The following is an 8,364-nucleotide window of genomic DNA, read 5'->3' as shown; positions in this document are numbered from 1 at the left end:
AATCAGAAGACAAAATAATCAACTGCAATTAAGTCTCGGCTTTTTCGGTATATGCTAGTAGCGCTTTGGAGCTAATGAAATTTGAGTGGGCAAGAGACGACTAGCGCCAGAGAGAACTGGAGCTGGAGCTGGAGGTGGCATGCGGCAATGTCTGGGCAATGCCATCAAATCATGATCCTCATCAAGGCCAAGGCGCGACAGTCAGCAAGTAATCAGCACCCGGCACGGCTACACTCGCTGCATCAGGTGAGATGCTTATCAGCAGCAGACAGGAGACAGCAGGAGCAGCCAGCCCCAAAAGGCAGAGACAGAGACAGAGACCTGTGGACCAATTTATGATCGACAGAAGGCCAAAAGCAGCAACAGCAGCAGCAGCAGCATGAAAAACGAGAGATCTTTAAACGGTTGCCTGGGTGTTGGCAGGCAGGCAGGCAGCTTGGCCAGCCTCCTTCAACTATGGAGCTGCTTCTTGGTCGCACACTCAATGATAAATTCTCATCAAAAAAATATTTCACACTGCGGGATATCATCAAACCAAGATCAGAATCTGTGCAGCAAGGCTGCAAAAGATGCCACAAATATTTCGAAAAATTATTAAAGATCATGCAAAGACCACAACACGCGCTCATTTTGGCTTAATTAGTGAAACATGCCAACAACAACAACAACAATACGTGACACGATTCCAGCATGTGGAATTCGATTTTGATCTTGATCTGTTAGACTAGCTCTCAAATATCGCTCGACTCAGGCAGCGCACTAATTAAAATTTATATCAATATATATATATACATATATAGTTTTCGCTCAGGTTTTAAGAAATTCATTTTGTTGCTTTGTATATTACGTGTTGTCTTTGGCTTGTTCAGCAGCCATTGAACCAATAAATCTTATAGATAATATGATTTTATTAACTTTTAAATAGGCAAAACATTTGGCGCCTGCATCGCTGCTAGATGACCAAAAAAAAAGTGGTTTTTGGAATACATTTAAGACTGAAGCCGTTTTGACAATCAAATTAGAGTACTACAAACCGTGTATTTGGCTGGCTTTGCAGTCAATATTTATCGCTTAGTCGTCTACGTTGAATTAATTAAATATGCAAATGTTGATCGAGAGTTTTGCGGTACTTGCCACGCACCATCATCAACAAATTTTTTGTGTTTTTGTTTTTTTTTTTAGGAATTTGGGCTGCTCGATATCACATGGAATTTCCTTTGATTTGTTTTTGTGTTTATTTTTTTCTTTGTGGCGTTTGTTATTTTTATGAGGTGAGCTCATAATTTTTCGTGTTTATTTCTTCTTTTTTCTCTTTGGCCTTTTGGGTCAAACCTAGAGCCAGGTGATTAACGTTGGAACTTAAAATTTTATTTAGAGGAGCGTTTATTTATTGCCGCAGAGCGGCTTGTAAACTGGCTTAGTTCGTTTGTTAAACAAATCGAATCAGAGTCTGATTGGAAGCAGTGTAAAGCTCTTATCTATAGTTTTTAACTAAATTAGATCAAGTTGCGAGTATATCGTATAATGTGGAATATACAAAGCTGCGTGAGCTACTTGACAATCTGAGTCGACATGGGCGTCTGTTCGTATAGATAGCTAACTGAAATATCAGCTATATGTCGTTGGTAATGCTCATAATGATGCTAAGCTTAAGTTAATTATGATGTTTATTATTAACATAATGAACATCATTATCAGCAAGATTATCATTTAGCTGGAATACCAGCACTGTATGCCTATTTATGTTGATGATCATTATCAAAATTATGGTAACGATGATGATGATCATAATGTTAACACTGATGCTGATAATGATAAAAACTGCGCTTAGAATGATGACCATAATGATGATGCTAACAAAGACAATGATCATGATGAGCTTTATAGGGAAAATCAGATAATCATGTCTATAATAATAATGATCATGATGATAAGTATAATAAGGATAATAAAGATAATAATGATAATCATAAAGAAAATGTTAATGTTAGTGATATTTATGAGCTTACATATAAATTTCTTTAAGATGATGTTTATGATGCTGATTTAGGGCAACTGATAATCTGATAAGCTCACGTCAACACTTTCCCTTACCCGCCTACGCCAAGTCAAGCAAAGTGTAAAGAATAAATCTTTTAAAAGGGAATCAAAGTATATAATATGATATAAGATAACATCACAAGAGCTGATATTAAGATTAAACATTTTTATTCATTTTCGCGCTTATAAAATGACTACTAAAAGAAGTCTCTTTAAGCTAAATCCCTTCTTTAAGATACTTCTCCATATTTGGGTATCAACAATATTTCCTCGATCTCTGTGCCTCGACTCCGGTCCTTAGAGCTGCAGCCGAAAAGCGTCTTGTTGACATCTGTCAATTATAAATGTCTCAACTTTTGCATGTTCCCTGGCAGATAAAACCACATGTGGCAAGAACAGCAACAACGGCCAGATCAGGCAACAAAATCTCGCCGCATAATGACAAACATAGCAAAACTCGGCGATAAAATGCGCTGGCAAAATTTCACCAAAATAATAAAAACATGTGAAATATGTTCGGGCAGTGCTACGATCGATGCAACGATGCAATACCGATTTTCAGATTTTATGGCCTATTAAAAAGCCTGAATCATTAAGCCTTGGCTTTTTCTCTCTTCTTGGCCAGTCGAAGGCATTGGCACAGACAGAGGAGGCAGTTGCTACAGCGACTGCCTCCTCCACCGACATCTATTCGCGTCCTAATTGATGTTAGTTCATAATTTTCTTTTGGAAAATGTAGCAATTAATTGCGTTGTCCATAAAACGCGTCGGCGCCCCACTGTGCGAGCCGCACATTGCGCAATGCGCCGCATAAAATTCCCAACGATCGTCCAATAAAAGTTTACAAGCCAACAAGAGTACTGCAAAACAGAAAAAACACGGGCTAGTTCACGGTGCACATTAGAAACACGAATTAAGGATACACTAGGATAAAGCTAAAGCTAAGAAAATTACATATGGAGAGACTCGAGATAGACGAAGTGATTACATAGTAGGGCTAGACATAAGTAAAACTCTTTGCAAATCAGTTAAATTTCTAAAGAAGCCAAGCACGTTTAAGGATATAGCACAAAAGAGAAATGAAAAAGGAATACGATCAAGCAAATGAAATGAAAAACTGTAAATGAAAAAGGTTGAGAGTGAACTAGAGAGAGATAAAGAGAGCGAGAGAGGAGAGAGAGAGCGAGAGAGAGAGAGAGAGAGAGAGAGAGAGATTTCAATCTTCTTTCCAATTGAGAGTATGAGCCAGAAAATGCGATTGAGGATAAGTTACAAAGAGGAAAAGCAAAAGAAAATGTTTTTCTGGCTAAGCAAGCTCAAATGCTAAACATAAATAACGAAATATGATTGAAAACTATTAGTTACCTCCAGGTTTCAGAGTCTTTCTAAGCCCAGTTCTTAGAATATTCCCATAAACTCCGTAGATATACTGTTTGAAAGCCCCTCTTCTATAATCTAACTTCAAGTGTTACAAATCCAATTGCAAATCTTAAATGCCTCACTAGAAATGGCTGTTTGGTGGGTGTAACAGGGAATGAAAGAAACATGTGTGGGGCTAACAACTACTTAAAGACCGAAACGGTCTATGGTAACATACTTTGGTAATTAGAACAACAGCGAGCGACCGCAACATGTCAAATATATAAGGTTTTAGCATGATTTAAGCCAAAGCTGTGGCCAAGGAGTTCGCGTCGAAGAACAGAAGATTCGACGTTCAGTTTGCTAGACTTATGGAAAATTGAATTTGAGCAACGGCGAGAGGTCGAAGCATTGCAAGTTAATTATGACTGCGGTTTGTAATGGAGAATAACTATGGGTATTAGTAGCTGTCTCTGTGTGTGTGTGTGTATGTGTGTGTGTGTGTGTGTGGATGAGTCTATGAATTTATGCATTGCTGGATGAGTTCAGGAGGCATTCGTATAAACAGCAAACAAGTGCGCAGGTTATTTTCTGTTAATTAGTGTTACGTGATGAAACGTTAGAGCTCGAATGGGTGGTGCCCGCAGCAAACGACGGCTGAGAGAGGGAGACAGGGAGAGAGTGAGACAGACTTTGTGGTGTATTTTAATGATGGGACAGACAGCCAGGACAAACAGACGGACAGACAGACAGAGAAAACCAAACAGATGGCCGACGAGTTAAGACTATAAACAATTGACAAGGCGTTCGTGTGTGTGTGTGTGTGTGTGTGTGGCATGCGAGTGTGTGAGCCAACAAATTGTGCACAATTTTCACCAATTTACAATTTTATGATATTGCAATGAAATGAAAAACGAAGAGAAAAACGAAAAACAAAATCTTCATTACAGCAAGTATTGCAAAAACAAATTTATGTTGGCAATTTAAATACACAACCACAAAAATATAACCAAAATAAATAGCAAAATAATAAAGGAAGGTGTAAAGACTTAAAGGCCGTAAGCACAGCCGACAACCACAACACCACCAACAACAACAGCTACAGCAATCACAACAACAACTAATCGAACTGGTCATCAATTGGCCAAAGCCTGGTAATGGTCGCCCAGCAAGCCCCGATCAGACCCAAGCCAGGCCAAGCTATGCCATGCCTTGGCAGGCCAGGCCAAGCCAAGCCAGACCAGACCAGCCGATCGATCGCAACGACAACGTCCAAGTCACCTCCAAAGCAACAGCAGCAGCAGCAGCCGCAGCCGCTGCAGCAGCAGCAACGGTCAAACACAACGACGATCGATCTTAACAGTCGCCGTCGCTGCGTTAGATGATGCAGCAGCCACAGCCACAGCGACAGAGCCCAGACCCCGTCACAGGCAAAGCCAGCCAACAGCCAAAGTGGGTGATGGGACACACACAGGGGACACATATGCAGACAGCAGCCAGCACAGTGGGACCAAAGCTGATCAACATATGTTAACATATGAGCGACGATAAACATATGTTTCTAGACAAACAAATACTAGAGAGCTTTCATCTTGAGCGCTACAACATATGTCAGCGTCGAATGTGTAGTTAGACAAGCAGTATTAGGGAGCTTTGGTATACATATGCCAACACATGTTATAGGTACAACTTTAGATATATATGTCTTGGTAAATGCCAAGCATAAAAGCGCTTTCAGCTGAAAGACGCAACATACATTAGCTTATACAATATATGTATTTAAAGATATAAAAATATTAATGAGCTTTCATTGCAAAAAGCTTCACCATTTATTAACTAAGAAAGCTTTTATCTAAAAAATGCAAGTAACATAATAGTAATATGTTTATGTACTATATATAATATATAGTATAAGTATGTGTTGTTGGAAGAACAAATATTAAAGAGCTTTTGCATAAATACATACAATATTTTATATTATTTGTAGTATTTATTATTTAAGTATTAGTGAGCTTTCATATTAAAATCTTTACAGCATTTAAGCACATTTAATGTATGTATATCCTTGTAGATTGATGAGTATTAATAAGTTTTCGTTTAAAAAGCTCCCAAAATATGTGAACCTATGTCTCATATATATGTCTTTTGTAAATACTAAAAGCTTAATGTTTGGTAAATGGTACCTATCCAAGAATACGACAGCTGCAACAGAAACTAAATTTATGATTAATCATCACTCGCTTTCTGCTTCCCTTAACACCAGCTGCAAACGCTTAAAGCTTTTAGACCTTAACCAAGATAGAGTATTCATATATCCATAGCATACTTTTGGGTAAAACTATTAAAATGAAAATTGAAGATATTTTGAAAATATATATTAGATATATGTATATAAAGAATTCTATACTAAATAGATAAGTAAATATATATATAAAGCAAAAATAATATAATATAAATATATTATAATTTATAAATATTTATAATTTACAACATATTTTAGGGATAATTTCCTATGTCAAGTGCCCATCAGAGCTCAGCCCACTGTAATTGCTGGCATTCGATGCGCAACGCCCCTGGACCCGCCCAACCACCCACCCGCCAAAGCAGCCACAGCCAGCGCTGCACGCTGCACGCTGCCCGCTACGCCCCACAGTGTCCACACGGCATGGACCCACGGCCCCTGACCGGACCGGACCGTATGGGGCAAGTCAACGGGCGGCCGATTCACCTGTCGCTGGGTTTTGTTTGCTTTACGCAGCGACTCAGCAGATGCAAATGGGTGGAGCAGCAGCCAGATAAAGCTGCACAGATGAAAGATCCAAGAGGAGAGAGTAGAGAGAAAAAGGCAGAGAGAGGAAGAGAGAAGAAGCCAGAGAGGGGGAGGGGAGAGAGGAGAGTGGAGGCTGCGACCTGGTCGCTGCTTTATGCGAATTCCTTGAATTTGATCATTTTGGTGGAAGCGCATTAGATATTTGGCATCTTGGCGTGCAGTCGCTGACACAGCAACAACAACAGCAACAGTTGCTCAAGTGACGGACATACAATGCACAAAACTTAAACATTAAATGCAGCTGCTGTTGTTGTCGTTGTAGTTGTTGTGGCTTTGGCAGAGGTCAGCGCACACACGTGACCCAGCTTGGCTTGTGTCTGTGTGTTGGTGTTGGTGTTGCTGTTGCTGTGTGTTGCATGATCGATGGAATTGCTATGGCAAAGCCTAGAAATAAAATGGATTGTAATTATTATGCTGTGCAGCATACGAGCGCCCAGTTCGAGGCCAGCAATGGGCAGCAGGCAGCAGGCAAACAGTTGGCTCACTTTTATTGTCAACCAATAAAATAGCCAAAGACGACGGGCTTACAACTTCGCATGGAATTGATTTGGCCCGCAGCGGCTATTAACAGCAACAAAGCAGCGACAAAAAAGAAAATAAATAAACCCTGAAGACGACGACGACGGCGACGGCGATGATGATGCAGCGCACAGACGAGGATGATGTTGTTCATACAAAAGACGAACAGTTGGACAGTTGGCACTGCAGCAGCAGCAGCGAAAACAGTTGACATCAGGTGCTGGGCGAATACAGTGCAGCTTGGATATGAGCAATGAGAGCAGCAGCAGCAGCAGCAGTAGCACAAGGTCTTTATTCAGAAAGCAGACAAGTTTCTTATTTCATAAGCTCAAATCGACTAAAATGCTTAAAAATTTATTAAAAATTAATTTTATATAAAAGTTTAAATAGTTTTTAAATCTGCTTTTTTTAAATATATATATTTTTAAAATTGTTCTTGGGTTCCACAGAATGCCATCTCTTTCGTAAGTTAATAAACCGCGGAATGTTCGAAATATTGGAAGAAAAATGAAAACTAATTACAATTTATTTTATTTTAAAGAAAAGGGGCATTTACAGAATATTCTATAATTTTTTAATATTATTAACACAAAGTCTAAATTTAGTTTAAGCATTCAGAGAGATTTGCATTTGATCTGAATAATTTAAAACTACAGAAATTTAATACAAACAAAATCAAAGTAAGTGTAAAAATCTCAAAACTTCTATGACAAATTAAATTAAATAAATCTATAATATATATATTTGTAAATATAACTTAAAGTTATTCGTTTGAAGTCCTATCATGAAGACATAAATTCATTAATATTTATTAACTTTGTCTGACTGTGAAACTTAAACATATTTGACCTAAGCGAAACTAGTTTGAAAGACAGCAAAATTTGGCTTTAGGTTAGATATAAAAAATTATGTATATATAATAATAAAAATTATTATTAATTATTATTATTATTATTATTAATTAAATTTTAAATTTGTATATTTTATTCTAGGTCCAGAATATTATTAAAAAAATATTGAGTCCTCTCTTTCGGAAACTTATTCGGTTCGCTTAGTTCTCGAGGAGTACTTGGTCAAGTTTGCAAAAGAGTTGTTTGACTGTACTTGAATAAATTCCAGCTTGCATTTTTGTAGCCTAAAATACACAACAGCGCCATACAACAACAACCACAGCAGCAGCAGCAGCAGCAGCAGCGGCAGCGGCAAGAGTGTGGCATGTAACAACATAAACAACCAAATAGTATTTGGCCTTTTGCACCTTTTTGGCATGAAACAACTTTGGCAGTCAGACAGTCAGGCGGGAAGGCAGTCAGACCCTAGCCTAGGCTCAAGCTCAGGCAATGTGGATGAGCTGCGGTAGCCCCAAGATCTTTATTTCGGTTCGAAGGATGCGACGGCGACGACAACGCCCCGAAAGGCACAATTAAAATTTCACGCTTTTGCGGTTAGCTGCCCAAAAGGAGAAAAAAACATACGCAGACCATTTTGGGATTGCAATTGCATAGTGCCAGAGGCGGTGGAGCCCGGTGAATATGTGTGGCGGCATTTTCGCTTTGAGGCAAAGTAGAGGGAGCAAGCGAACGCTTTGCAACACTTGCGAACAGAGCGTGCTTTGT

Source organism: Drosophila hydei, unplaced genomic scaffold (genome assembly GCF_003285905.1).
Source record: "Drosophila hydei strain 15085-1641.00,03,60 unplaced genomic scaffold, DhydRS2 tig00000001-arrow-pilon, whole genome shotgun sequence".
NCBI classification, from domain to species: Eukaryota; Metazoa; Arthropoda; class Insecta; order Diptera; family Drosophilidae; genus Drosophila; species Drosophila hydei.
Note: the sequence above shows the minus strand (reverse complement) of the source record.